General features: G+C 42.8%; 1 long non-coding RNA gene across 1 annotated transcript in view; it reads right to left on the reverse strand.

Moving 5' to 3' along the window:
* LOC115180521 (uncharacterized) overlaps positions 1–15,181 on the reverse strand; it is a 67,493-nt gene that overhangs the window by 15,978 nt on the left and 36,334 nt on the right. The window contains exon 4 of the long non-coding RNA XR_003873098.1: positions 1,042–1,228. This is a non-coding gene — a long non-coding RNA (uncharacterized LOC115180521). The remainder of the gene's footprint in view (positions 1–1,041; positions 1,229–15,181) is intronic.

A 15,181-nucleotide genomic window follows, 5' to 3' on the forward strand; every position in this document is an offset into this window, starting at 1 on the left:
CACACACACACACACCGGCACGACTTAACCACAGGGCTTCAGCTGCCTCCACCAGCATGTGCGTACACACACACTAACATGGACACACACAGACACAAACTCACACATGTAAAAATATAGAAACATCCTCAAAGCAACAAAAGAAACACAGTTACAAGTAGACAACACACACAAACACACACTCGCAGGGTTCCATACACAGAAGCAACACGCATTGTTAAAACCCGCGGCGAGGGGCCCCCTAAGCACAGCCCGACCTCTACTGCTGCTCTTTTGGCAAACTGTCAAAGCCATCATTCTCCATGAAAAGACACGAGCACTTGACTCCTCTCCCCAACAGCGCCTGACTCTCACAGCTCTCACACAACAGCCCCAGTCACGTTTAAATATCCCACAGCGATCAATAAAATCAACACCATCAACAGAAAATGTTATAAAAACGCACTAAACAGTTAAACAAAAAAATGTATGAATTCTTTGTTAATTCCACAGGCCAGATGAGAGACAGCAGTCAGAACAGAGAGCATGCAGAAGTGTGTCCCGGTCAAAGGGTTGCCTCCAGGGGCCGTGGCAGAGTAGAGTGGACGGCTATAGGACCGAGTTAGGAGGCCCTCTGGTGGCTACAGCTGAGCCACGGCTCTCAAACCCACACACAGGGCGCGCGCACACAACGGCAGCGCCAGCCGGCGCTCTCTCACACACACACTCAAATAGCCTCAGCTGAAGTGTGCTCTCAACACAGCACACACACAAATATCAATAAAAACACAGTAAAACACCAGCAACAACTACACAACCTCTAGACAAGTAGTCCTCAACAGCAACATGTCAAAATCAAAAACATACATGCCCAACCACACAATAAACAACTATCAATAAAAACAGTCATAAACACGCGAATAAATCCATACAATAAAAACACAACTTTATTTCTACACTAAATGCACAGTGTCATCTCCAAAAAAGTAGTGTCTGTCCTATCAGTACAAGCCCTGTGCTAGCAGTTAGAGCATTGTGATGTGCAGGAGAAACACAACTTACCTGCTGTTGTTGGAGATGCAGCAGCTCGACTGTGCTTACTTCGCTGCTCGTGTCACCGCTTGATCTTCCATCTCTACTGCCAGCATCTAATTGGCTGCATAGGCTGCTCAGGCTGCTCATTCCATTTTGACTCATTGAACTGTTGCTTATTGTCTCTGTGGCCGACTCCTGCATCATGACTTACAACCTAGAAGTGATTAAGAGGCACCAGTTAAGGCTCTTGTTACAACCCTTTTCTTCTCTTTTCATTTCTTTTCCCCTCATTTTTTAAATTTTTTTTTATTTTTAAAGCTTCCATTATTACCTCTGCAAATGAAAGCATTTAAGAGGGGGAGGGGGTGATGCAGGAGGAATGATGCATTCATTGTGTAAATGAAGCAATACAAAGAGATGCACGTCCTCTTGGTCTCTTTGTAAAAGAGGGTAGAGTCTAAACGTGGTAAGTGTTTTAATCACTAGAATTTAGGCACAAATAGGGCCTCTGCTGCACTACGCCCATGTTGGGAATATGTGTGTATAGGACACTTGATTTATGATGTATTATTTAAAAAAAATACAGAAATACTTTTTCTAACGGACGTATAAAAATACATACAAATACACACGCAGTCAGACACACACATGACCGCACAAGCACACTTAATTTTTTTGACATGCTCACTCACTCCTTGATATACCCCTCACCCTGTCTAGGCACACACAGACCCTCCTAAACTATTCCCCGTCTTGATTCTGTCAGGATTTTAGTGCGAGTCTCACATGAACAAAGTTGCTTAATGACGCACAGCTAATCATGCAAAATTAAAATGTGGTACAGGAGGGGGAGGAGGTGGGAGGGGAGGGGAGGTCCAAATCACATGGTATCACCCGGTGATAAATTATGTAATAGGCTTCCTCTCCCTTAGCTGTGTCTAAATAAAATGTGCCTCCGAGGCTTCCATAGAGAAAAAGCTCATATGTCACATATTGGCAAAAAAATATTTCTCTTTGTTTTTTAATCAAACCTCAAATATTCATTTATTTTGGTGACATTTAAAACATTTACTGCTGTTCTCCACGGGACACAATTAAACTGGTCCATTGGCAAATAAATGTAAGGTATTGAACTCATTTCACCAGCATCTATTAGATATGAAAAGCTGAGACGAAGAAGAGAAAAGAAGCAAAAAAATATCACGAATATCACTAATGATTGTGCTAAAAACAGCATAAATTATGCATATTACCTCCTCTCCTGTAATCCATTTAAAAAATATATATAATTTCCCCTGCATAAATGCTCTGTACCTTGGTTGGAGCAATGAGGAGTCCTGCCCAGGATCAGTGGAAATCCTCACAATAACTAAAATAAGTCGAATCACACTGACTGACCCAACACAACACACTGTTCGAGGTGTGTTCTGCATCTCTAATACCACTCTGATGGGGCTTCTCTATTTGACAGCCTCTCCATAATTAGCATATTCATTAAGGTTGTACCTAATAATTCAAATGTATAATTTTGGGGGATTCATATTTCAGTTTCCCTTCAATAAAATATAATGTCTATAACATTAATATAGTCTGTATGCAATAATGATATTTCAAATCGTTATGTATGGTTATTTATATTCAAATAATATCCCTTCTTATATCTGTGGTGGTACAGTACAGCCCTCCTCCCTTTCTGAGATCAAATACACCAATTGTGTCACATGCATAGGCTGAGCAATTAATACTAAGTTTTGATTCAAAGCATCCTGTACCATGACTGATTTTGAGAGATAATGCTGATAATGAAATGCTAAACTCACTCACTCACTCACTCACTCACTCACTCACTCACTCACTCACTCACTCACTCACTCACTCACATATATACATGCATGCCTGTGCACAGACGTACGTGCTCATGCACATTGAGTACACATACACAGACAGAAACATGCACAAGCACACACACAAACAAACACACACACACAAACACACACACAAACACACACTACACATTGACCTTAGAAGGGATACTCTAACAGCACCTGATGTTTCCTCATTAACTAACATGTCTCCCTCTTCATCATGTAGCAAACACACAACACTGGCCATCTCTATCTGGTGGGAATACTGTAAATAACAGGACACATACAGGTTAAAATGCCCCCAATCTGACTACTGAGGTGACACGATGGGGTGTCATTTGAGATTTGCCCATAGACTGCATGCCACTCCGCAGTGTCTCTTTCTTGAGTCAAAACACAGATTCCATCTCCGTGTATGATACAATGAGCGCCAAAAGAATTGAGACAGTTAATTTTGTTGTTGTTTTGGCTCTGTACTCCCAGCACTTTGGATTTGAAATGATACAATGACTATGCGGTTAAAGTGCAGACGGTCAGATTTAATTTGAGGTTATTTTCATCCATATCGGGTGAACTGTTTAGAAATTACAGCACTTTCTGTACATAGTCCCACAATTTTAGGGAACCAAAAGAATTGGGACAAATTCACTTGTATGTGTATTAAAGTAGTCGAAAGTTGGTCCCATATTCCTAACACACAATGATTACATCAAGCATGTGGGGTGCATTTGCTGTTTGTTTTGGTTGTGTTTCAGATTATTTTGTGCCCAATATAAATGAAATCATGTATTGTGTCATTTTAGAGTCACTTTTATTGTTAATAAGAATAGAATATGTTTCTAAACACTTCTACATTAATGTGGATGCTACCATGATTACGGATAATCCTGAATGAATCGTGAATAATGATGAGAGGTAAGCATGTCTTGGGGGTATGATATTTGTGCGTCACTGTATCATTTAAAATTCAAATTACTGGAGTACAGAGCCAAACAACAAATAATGTGTCACTGTCCCAATACTTTTGGAGCTCCCTGTATATGAAACAGCAGCACTCTAGTCTTCAAGAGCCTGAAAACTATTTCAGACACCAAACGTGACCACCAACTCTGACGCCAATTTGTTATCAATTCACAGTTCAGGTAACGAAACAGATTCTGTTTCTAACATAACCGCATTCTCACATCAGTACATGCCATTAGAATGACTGGGCCAGACTGTGTAACTGTGTGATGAGGGGCAGACCCAGCCACAAAGCCAGCTAGCAGCAGACAGTCTTTAAAGGATGTCCAGGGTGCAGGATAAACAGGATACAGGCAGAACAAACAGGAGCAGGAGTTACACAGAGCAGGGTGACAGCTGCTCCGGCCACAGTAAATAAGCAGTGAACAAGACGTGCTTATGAACAAACACTCCCTGTTAAAACATTAGTGGTGAGAGAGAGGGAGAGAGAGAGACAGAGGGAGGGAGAGAGGGAGAGAGAGAGACAGAGGGACGGAGAGAGGGAGGGGGGGGCAGCGAGAGACAGAAAAGGAGAGAGCCTGAGAGGGGGGCAGAGAGGGGGAAAGAGAGAAGAAGAGAGCATGATAAATAGAGAGAGAAAGAGAGAGAGAGAGAGAGAGAGAGAGAGAGAGAGAGAGATTTGAAACAGCAGATTTGTACATTGTTAAAACACTGTATTATGACATTTGTAATGTCTTTATTCTTTCGGAACTTCTGTGAGTGTAATGTTTACCGTTAATTTTTATAGTTTTTTTCACGTTTGTATATTATCTACTTCACTTGCTTTGGCAATGTTAACATATGTTTCCCATGCCAATAAAGCCCCTTGAATTGAATTTAGAGAGAGAGAGAGAGAGAGAGAGTGAGAGAGAGAGAGAGAGAGAGAGAGAGAGAGAGAGAGAGAGAGAGAGAGAGAGAGAGAGAGAGAGAGAGAGAGAGAGAGAGAGAGGAGAAGAACATAGTGAGAGGGTAAGACTGGCATAATGTGTGACACCCAAACCAGTGATGAATCTCAGCCCAAGAAACACAAAGCAGCAGCCGAGATCAGGCGACTAATAAGTATTCAAATTAGGCATACATTTTACATGCCCAATGTTTAAAATATTCAGAGAAACACCGCCTGATTGCCTTTACTAGGATTTTATGAACATTCTAATGGAGATTTTTGGGGGAAGGGCGATGGATGCGAGGAAAACTTGAAGATATATGAGGGAAAAATAAGGATATTTTAATGACATGTTAATACAATGAGAAGCATTACCTAACTCAACTTAAAATTGGGGATTTTGAAATTAAACCAATCAGATGTTTATTAACCCACAAGACAGGTTCAATTTACTATATGTAATTTACTTGAAAATTATGAGTAAATATTTTTTTTTTTAAGAATTGGAATGAGAAATTTGGTTAAGAGAAAGAAACCTCTCACCTATCAAATGTTGCTTAAACGAGAAACAAGGGTGAATCGTATTGTCATTTAAATCAAGGAAATGCAAAATATTAATACAATATCCATCTTAATCATGACAACGGTATAATTTCTCCCTCCTCCACAAAAATCTGTGCATGTGTCTAACCGATGATAATGATAATGCAGATATATGCTAATCATATTCCGAGAGATCAGATGGTGCTTTAACCTTAATGACAGCGGTGAGACAAATTAATTAGCCATCTAAAGGCAGCATTCAAATCTGCCAATTAGAATGTCAATTAGATCCACCCTGGCTGCGGACCACAGAGAGAGGATCTGACTATAGCGGTGACTGGGTGACTGACAGAGAGTCAGGGCTCACTGTACACATTGAGAGAGATGGATAGTGACAATGCATGGCACCAGAGGTATAAGTGAGTATTGGTGTATGTGTTGTTGTGTGTGTGTGTGACATGCTTACGTGTGTGTGTGTGTGTATGTGTGACACGCTTACATGTGTGTGTGTGTGTGTGTGTGTGTGTGTGTGCGCGCGTGCATTGGGCCTACATGTGTGTATGTCCACCGCAGGTCTTCCCCCATGTTCTACACCACTCGGGGCTACCAACCAGTCCGCCCTGGGATCAGCTTGTCCTAGAAACAACTGGGCCGGAAGCATCCAGCCCTCCACCCTCAGTAACAATATTTACTGGACTAGCGCTATCCTGAGTCTATGGGCTATGGAGGAGTTGAACAGTGCATGAGTGAGTGAATAAGGCTCAGGGATGTCTGCCTTGTCTGTGTGTTTGACATCCCTTAAATTGGTAGTGTCCTGCATTTTAACACACCAGCTATTTGACGCCATTTTCTCAAGCCATAATCTTCCAATGAGGAGTGCCAGACCACATATTATATGAATCAGTTACACAGACACAGACACAGACTGTATTGCCAGCGTAATTTACTGGTAATACTATAGGTGTACAGCTAGGGAGGGAAAGATAATAGTCATACAGTGTTTAAGGGGAGATAGTGAGAGAAAACGGGATCTCTTTATTTTATCCGTCTGCGGGTCAAAGATCACGGGTGACTTCAACGTCCCTATTACGGGGTCTGATAGACAGAGAATCATTTCGGATACAGTGCGAGAGACATTATTTGCGAATGTTTAAAGTAACTTCTCTTTGTGTCTAATTCCCCCTGTAACGGTACCTTGCTTGCTATTCCTCTCCGGCTGAGTAAATGTTTGCTCATGAATCTTACGCCGTGCAAATCTGTCTTTTCCATCAGGTGAAGAATCCCAGACAGAATCCTGACAACGCATTCAGGGCTGAGATTGTGAATTTGTAGTGAGACTACTGATGTGGGAGGACAGAGACAATTCACACACACACACCCACACCCACGCACACACACAGACGCATGCACACACACACACACACACACACACACACACACACACACACACACACACACACACACACACACACACACACACACACACGTAAGCGTGTCACACATACACACACATTCCTCATTAACTAACATGTCTACCTCTTCATCATGTACCAAACACACAACACTGGCCATCTATCTAGATGTACTGTGTTATACTGTCCCCTATTTGACACATAAAGGTCTCTATCTGCCCCAAAATTGAACTGAGGTGGCAGGGTGTCACATATGCTGCATGTTCAGCTATATAGTGCATGTTCCCTATATAGTGCACTACTTCGTAGTGGACTTTGTAGTGCACTATAGGGAAAAGGGTGTCATTTGAGATTTGCCCAGGATTCAAATAGCCTGAGTGTTCAGGATTCCACTCTGCAGTGTCCTTCTGCAGTCAGGAACACTGGTCAATTCTCACTGTGCCTGCATGATACTGTATATGAAACAGCACTCCAGTCTAAAGAAGCCTGATGACTATTTCAGAAACCAAAACGTGACCACTAACTCTGTGATCCAAGAAGTCTATTCATTATCAGTTCACAGTTCAGGTAGTTGGAATTCTTACATTCCCTGGAAAAATAATACAAAAATTACATTTCACCGTCTGCTGGCTCCTTCAGTTCAGATCAAGTCAAGATATGGATACCATTTAAAATAATCACAAATTCTGTGCTCCAGTGAAATTAATTAATCATTGCCATAAGTTACAGCGCATTCAAAATAAAGAAGTGCCGGGCCCCGGCTATGCTCAAATATTTAACACTTAAGATTGCTTAATAAATCAAAATGCCAGATATCACCCACTTAAAAACACTGGCTTTGAGCTGGTACTTACAACATGATAACACCAACCCTGAGTTGAAATAACAATCTAAAAAAAGAAATAAAACAAGTTTTATTTCATTTGAACGTTACCACTCTGCTCGTTGCTTACATAAACCCTTAAATATGACCAAGATGCTTGTTTGTACTTGAGGTGTAATTCGCAAGCAAAGCTCTCGCTCCTCGCAGCCCAAGGAAGTTACTGTGGTTTATTGCTACCTCTCCCGGAGCCCTAAGCAGTGAGACACGATCAGGGAGAGAACAGCCGCTGGTAAAGTTCTGTTCAACACAGCTACACTAGTGGAGATTAAGTATAGCCAAGCCAGAGCAGACCTAGCCGCTTCCGAAAATAAAAGCTTCCTTTTTGGCACTGAAGGGACACCATAAAGAGCATTTATTTCTAAAACCTGTGTATAATGGTAAGGGTTTCTCTTTCAGATAAAGGAATTTCAAAGTGACTCACAACGGAACGAGAAGCTGAGATTGCTTTAGGGGGAGAAATCATATTTACAGAATCAGGGGTTGGGAAAAATGAAAAGGGGATGAATGTGTAGGAATAATAGACTTATCTTTTTTAGGATTAACATTATTCTCTGAAACGGTATCACACGTCATTATCGGCAGCACAATGAGACCGTGCTCAGAAAACCTCAGTCATATTTCAATTCATCACTTTAGCTGACGAGAAATAGTCGTTCCCAGTCATTCTGTGGAGAGAATGTTCAGAACTTAATTCTGTTCTGTTTACATTAAGACGAGACAGAAAGAATGAGATGAAGGGGAGAGTACGCAAGTGTGTGTAAGTGTCTGGGAGTGCGTGTGTGTGTGTGTGTGTGTGTGTGTGTGCGTGTGTGTATTCTGCCAACGTAACCAAGGAAGTCTGCACTGTACTAAATGTCTTAAAGTACATTTAAATAATTTATATTACACAGTGTCTTACTCTACAGTTTTATTCTCCATTAAGACAATGTGCTTAAATATACAAAACAATGGCTAACGATTCCAGTTAATTATCCAATTGGTTACAAATCACCTTAAATATGAAAACACTCTATATAAATCAATGATAATAAATAAAAAGTTAAAAAAAAAGTGAATAAATATTCAACTTGGTCTTTCATTTTATCTGAGATTAAAATCCATTACATTCTTTAGGTTTCCGGAGGTCAATGGGAGATTTACACCTGTCTTCTCTCTCTGGGTCTGTAATACACAGTAGCAGAGCATTGACGGGAGGAGGAGAATCTAAGTCCTTATGTGTGGTTAGTGCGTACATTCTCCTCTTAAGCTCTTCCCATATAATTTACATTTTACCCATCAAGCACCTCCTTCTGCGAGGAGGAGGAGGAGAAGGAGGAGGTGGCACCAAAGTGGGCGACCACAAGCAGACAGTGACGAAAGCTCATCAAGCTAGGCCCTCGTTTGCATTTTGGGGAATTCCCATTAATTAACTTAGCCCACCTAATCACGAGTAATTGACATATAAAAGAGAAGGCCCCATTGTCTGCTCCAATCATATCTACAGAGAGGAAGCAGCAGCGTTGTGAAGCAGGGAAGAAAGAACTTTCTTCGGTGGCTGGAAACCTGTACGTCCATTTATCTCCCAGGGACTATTTACCCAACTCCTCCGACGCATATTTCATCTCTCGTTGCATTGTTCTGATGTGATTATCTGTCGTGACATGGTCTACTTTTGGTGCTGGGGCCCGAGATAAAACAAGCTGTGAGATGAGATGGACTCCCTGACTGATGCAAGCAACAGAGAGGTGCCTACAACTTCTTCTGAGGGAAGGTGAGGGGGGAACAGAGGAGCTAATGACGGTAAAGCGGACAGAGGGACAGCGGGCAGAGCTGCAGCGAGGAGAGAGGGATCCAGCCAGAGTGATACAGAGACATAGCTCATTGTGACGTTTGCAGTTATTTCTGGCTGATTAGGGTCATTATGTCCCCGGCCTGATTTATGTTGTCATTCCCCCTCACCAGTCCTGCATCGATAGATCTTAATGAATTGGTAAATAAGGGTGAAGATTACACTTGACAAGACCACAACATTTCTCATTCATACCGAGACAAGATTTATGTAACCAATTAGGTCCATAACAGGGGAGATTGGTCAGGAGAAAAATCATCTTTTCTGAAGAAAATGGCCAGTCTAACCCTGGACAAAACAGATAAAAGGGAGTCTTTAACAGTGGCTTAGTCACACACCAAGCAGCCAGCTGGAGGTCTCCAAACGGAGATCACTCCTGCCCCTCTCCGGATTTTAGGAACTGATTTAAAAAAATACTCCCCGCTATAGCTACCCGCCCCACTACAGTACCAGCTACAGCTACTTTCCATTTTAAACACAGCCAGCTAATCACTATAGCCCCATCTGCATAATGTCTAAACCATAGATTATGGAATCAACAGATACAAAATTAAGCTCTCGCCCGACAAAGGATCCACTTTGATGTGCAAATGTAAATTCAAGGAGGTACTTTCCCCCCCTCCCTCCCTCTGGCCCCCCCAAAGAGAAAAAAAAAATACAAATCAATCGTTTCTACCGAGTCTTCAATTAATGTTTGATAGGTTCATTGAAGATTAATTAGCATTTATTTTCAATTATTTAATTTCCACATCCTACAATTCTAGGAATCAGTTGGCACCCTCTTTTGTCATTAGTAAAAACGGATAAAAGAGCTGATCATCAATAGCCAACGACAGCCCGGGACGACCCAAAGGGCGGGAGTGAACAGAGGTGGAAAATTACAGCAAAGTGATACCGGAGCCTCCTCATTTCAGCTCTCTCCTTCAAGCACATGCAAATGAGCGCGGTGCCGCTTAAATGCATCATTTACGTGGATAATAGCGGCATCATCATTACGGGACTCAAATTAAATTACATCACAATTAGCATTTCAAAGTGATTGGTTAAACTTTCAAAACAAATACCCAGTTCTGCTAATGAACAGTGTTAATTGGCCACGGTGCATTCTAAATAAAACATGTAGGTAAACATGTGTTTTACTTAAACAATATTAAAATTCATTGTTTCTGAGAGACACAAAGAGAGAGAGATAGAGAAAGAAAGAAAATGGAGACAGGAAAAAAGCTCCAAAACAGAATATCGCCAGGGGGATTTGTAAGCTGAAATATAAAACGTGTAGCATTTCATTTTATTGCACTAAATAACCTATTATATTCAGGACTCTGGAGAACAATGTAAATTATCTGCCTTCAAAATGGAGTTGGGCCAATTCTCCACGTGAACTAATCACATAGCTCATTATGCATCTGGGTATTAAATTATGAAGAGGAAGCCTATCCGCATTCCAACACAAAGACCTATGAAATGTTAATAATATGCTCACAATAGCCCAATACCATGCTTTACTCCATGTCATGAATATTTAAGTAAACAAATTATTCACCCGCCTTTGATAAATATAATTAGTATTTCGCCCGCTTATAATTTTTGTGACCCTCCCTCTCCCTCCTTTCTTAAGGGATTTGCTCTATATGGATACGCTGTTCTGAGATATGCCCTATAAAGTTTGGGATCCTTTACTTACAATTTTTTTTAATCTAGCTAAATAACTCAAAATAAAAGACTCACGCTAGTAAAACAAATATCTGCAACTCATTTATATTTTATCTTTATTAGCTTATAAAGAATCACGGTGGCGGGTAACCCCTTTTAATTTAATCACCACTAGACCAGTAAAATCTCATCCGAAAAAACATTACTTTCACCTCTTGATTTTAATGATCAATAATTTGCCCATTAGTAACACAGTAAACTCCACATCAACACAACATCCTAAACAGCAGTCTAAAGTGCACACATCAAATAAAGAAGCCGACACAATACTAAGAGAGCTAAGAGCTCCAAAAAAGCAGCATGTTCACGTCCACAGACAAACACAAATCACCAGCCCAACCATTCATTCATCAAGAGCAATTAACCACCAGCACGTGAACGCACAGCCCACAGACACACACAGAACACAATCCAAGCCCAAGTACAGCAGCTAGCCAAATACTGGATGAGCAGCCTGCCTCCCTGCCGATAAAACACAGCCATTAATACAGCGAGAGGTGAGCGGTACAGAGAGCAGAGAGAGAGAGAGAGGTGCGTGGAGAGCAGGATGAGAAAGGATGGATGAAGTTGGAGTTGCTTGGTTTTATTACCTGAAGGTGAAGAGTAGTGTCAGAGACAGTGTCTGGTGACCAGAGAATGAAAGCTGTTGGTGTTGTTTGCAGTGGTGAGGAGCAGACTGGGGTGTCACAGGGGGAGAGGGGCTTCTATCTTTTCGCATCACTCCAACTGTGTTTATAGAGGCTCGTATCATAAACAAGACAACGCCGCCACTGCTCTTCCCTGCCTCTCTCCAAGCCCTGTTCATGCATACTTAAATCACCCCGTCGCCCATTAAAAAACAGCCTTCCTGACAATTATTCTATCATTTCCAGTTGTCACCGGGCAATTACCAACAGGCAGCCCCTCTCGGACAGGCCCAATGGGAGGGATCAGAAAGAGAGAGAGAGAGGGAGAGAGGGGGGCTGCCGCCTGCCTTCTCAGGCAGAGAGTGGGAGTAAAAAAAGTGCCCAAAATGGAAATTTATAGCCTAGACACAGCGCCTTCTCTCTCCTGACACGCAGGAAATAATTAGACCATCATACACCCGGCCTGCCGACCGCTGATGAAATATATCACAATTACTTGAAAACACTACTTATCATTTCATTCTCCTTTTTTATTGCCTTTGAAAGACATTACAATTATTACGGCTCGGTGTCTGATCTGAGAGTGACCTTCAAAAACTATTTTTTTGTGTTTTTTTTTTTTACCACTGCTTTTGGCTTCTGAGTGAGAGGGTAAGTGAGTGAGTGCAGCGTGTGTGTGTGTGTGTGTGTGTGTGTGTGTGTGTGTGTGTGTGGGGGGGGGGGGGGACCTTTACACGCGTACATGTAGAGTGTCTGAGAGCCGGGTCTCCCCTCGGGCCTCATCTGCAAGCTTGCCAGGCAACTCTCTCTCAACGCACATCTGCTACTTGCAGGAGCTCTCCTTCTCTCTCTCTCACACACACACACGCACGCACGCACACACACACACACACACACACACAAGCGAGCTACCTCAGCTCTCGCCGGCACAGCCTGCATCCCTACCTCACGGCGTGTCGAGGGGAACTAACTAACCGGCTGAGGGAGAACCGCAGCTGAAAGGGAGCGTTTTCGGACACCCTGGGAGAGAGGTATGTGTGCCTGGCTTTATTCTAGCACAGCTCAGTGCCTTTCTCAGCGTCTCCGTCTCTGTGTCGCTGTCTAAACAGGCAGAATAGGATTAGTGGGAGAGCGAGTGGAGCAGCCTGTAGCCTCGGCTCTGTGCGCTGTGCACCGGGAGAGAGAGAGTAGTAGAGCTCTTAAAAGCAATTAGACACGTCGCTCTATATATTACTGGATAACTGTCCTCAGACCACACCACACAGAACTACCACTACACACAGATCTGGTAACAAACACAAATCATCGATACAAACGGCTAATAACGTAAAGTAGAGAGAGAAAGTAGCCTACCTTTTAAACAATGACAAGAGAGAACTCCACTCCCCCGGGTAAGAGGCATTTGAAGATATTCTTAGAAGCCTCGGAGCGTTAACAACGGCGCATCAAGGGGGGAAAAATGCCACTGGTAGAAAACAGCTTCAGGGAGAGGGGGAACGAGAGAAAAAAAAGGAGGAAAGAAAAATCTAAAAAACTAGCTGACGCTAACTGTCAAAGACATCATCAAAGAGGTATTTACAGCAGTAATGACACCACTGTGACAGAGCACCTCTGCCCGGTCACGTCCAAGAACCATTGCACTTCTGGGTAATTAAAACAAATCAAGCATCCCCTCTGATTGTTTTGGCACCCGAGGACCAATCGTACACAAAAATCAGCGGTTTGATTGCAAGGGTAGGGGGAGGTAGGATTTGGCAGAGGGGGTGGGAGGGGGTACGTGGGGGGGGGGGGGGTTGAGTTTTTTTTCTTCTTTCTGCATAGCAAGCGTGAGGAGTGACAAAGGTTCAGGAGCGGCAGGCGTGATCTCCAAACAGTGAGTGCTTTTCTCACTTCCTTTCTCAGGAAGACACCAGGTTGGCCTCTTCTGCCATGCAGCTCTCACCACTCTGATAAATATACCTCTGTCTTCCCTTTTTAGGGCAAGCCTGCAACAATGTGCTGTAAGCCTGGCGAAACTCAAAAAGACCTCTTTACAGAGGAAGTACTCGAGCGGAGGGGAGGGGGGAGAGAACAGCAGACAAGCTTTACACAGCTTTTCCTCCATCCGCATCAGACGAACCTTTGCAACCACTTCACAAATACACATTTGTCTTTACAGATGCCTATCATGCCTCAAGTATTTTGCACAGTGCATTTCATCATTTAACAATGGTTAATTGGAGCCAAAGAACAACAGCTACAGCGTCGCCAGTCTGACTGTGATGTATTGACATATTTGCTGTACTGTAAACAACACACGCCGGCAGAAACGAGACGGAACATTTTGAGCTAATGCTGTTTGTCAATTTTCACTTTTTTTGTCTCTCTCTCTCTCCCTCTCCTTTCTCTCTCTCCCCTCTCTCTCCTGCATGCCACAGATGTTTTCCTTAGCTGCTCCAGCAGACAGGAATCTACTAGCAGAGAAGAAAGCCTCGGTCTCCCCCAGGAGAACAGTACAAAGCCCAGTCTGCACACAGCAGATGCAAAAGCAAGTCCATCTGCTACCAGCTCACAACGCCACATGGACTTGTGAGATTCAACCCTAGGCTTCGTCTGGCTGGCTGTGTTTGTGTAGACACTACTGAAACATGAGGAGGGGAGGCTGATGTGGAGGAAATGGTTGATACAACTCACACAGGCTCCCCCAGACCAGAAACACACGTGTCCCCACAAGTGTGTGTGTGTGTGTGTGTGTGTGTGTGTGCGCACACACAGGCGTAAGTGCATGTGTGTTGAAGTCTGGTGGATGAATGTGCACTCATACAATTCAACAAACTCTTCTTACAGCATAAACAAAGATAAACAGACACAAATTCACTGACAGTGAGAGTATGCGGAGCAAGACATTTCATGTTCAGTGAGATGCACCCAAGGCAGGCATGACAGATTTATTTAGTAAAAGATCTAGCCTCTAACTCGGGGTATAAGACCACTTGAACTCACAGCTCGGAGCGGCGTGTTGGCATGAGTTCACAGGCTCTGAATAGCACATGATATACCAACCAGCCGATTTTAGCTCTCTGATATCCTTATTAAAAAAGCAACAGCGGCCAAAAAGATTTAGCATTTTCATTTGCCTTCACTGTCTGAAGCAGCGCGGTAAACACTAAACAAGATCAAGGGGGAGTTGTGCCTAAGAAACAGCTAGCTATACGAGGTCCAAATTGGTTTAAGCACAAACATTAGGCCGAGCAATTACACCCATTTTACTTTCAACACGTTGAGCTATGTGGCTATAATGCTCCTTCAACACCCCATAAACCACTTAGAAGATAAACACAAGACAGTCCTCTGGGTGTTGAAAAGCCACCCAGCCACCCTCCTTGACATTGTCAGCCGGAGAACAACAAGACATTTGTGCATCACTAAC

Source organism: Salmo trutta, chromosome 40 (assembly GCF_901001165.1).
Source record: "Salmo trutta chromosome 40, fSalTru1.1, whole genome shotgun sequence".
NCBI classification, from domain to species: domain Eukaryota; kingdom Metazoa; phylum Chordata; class Actinopteri; order Salmoniformes; family Salmonidae; genus Salmo; species Salmo trutta.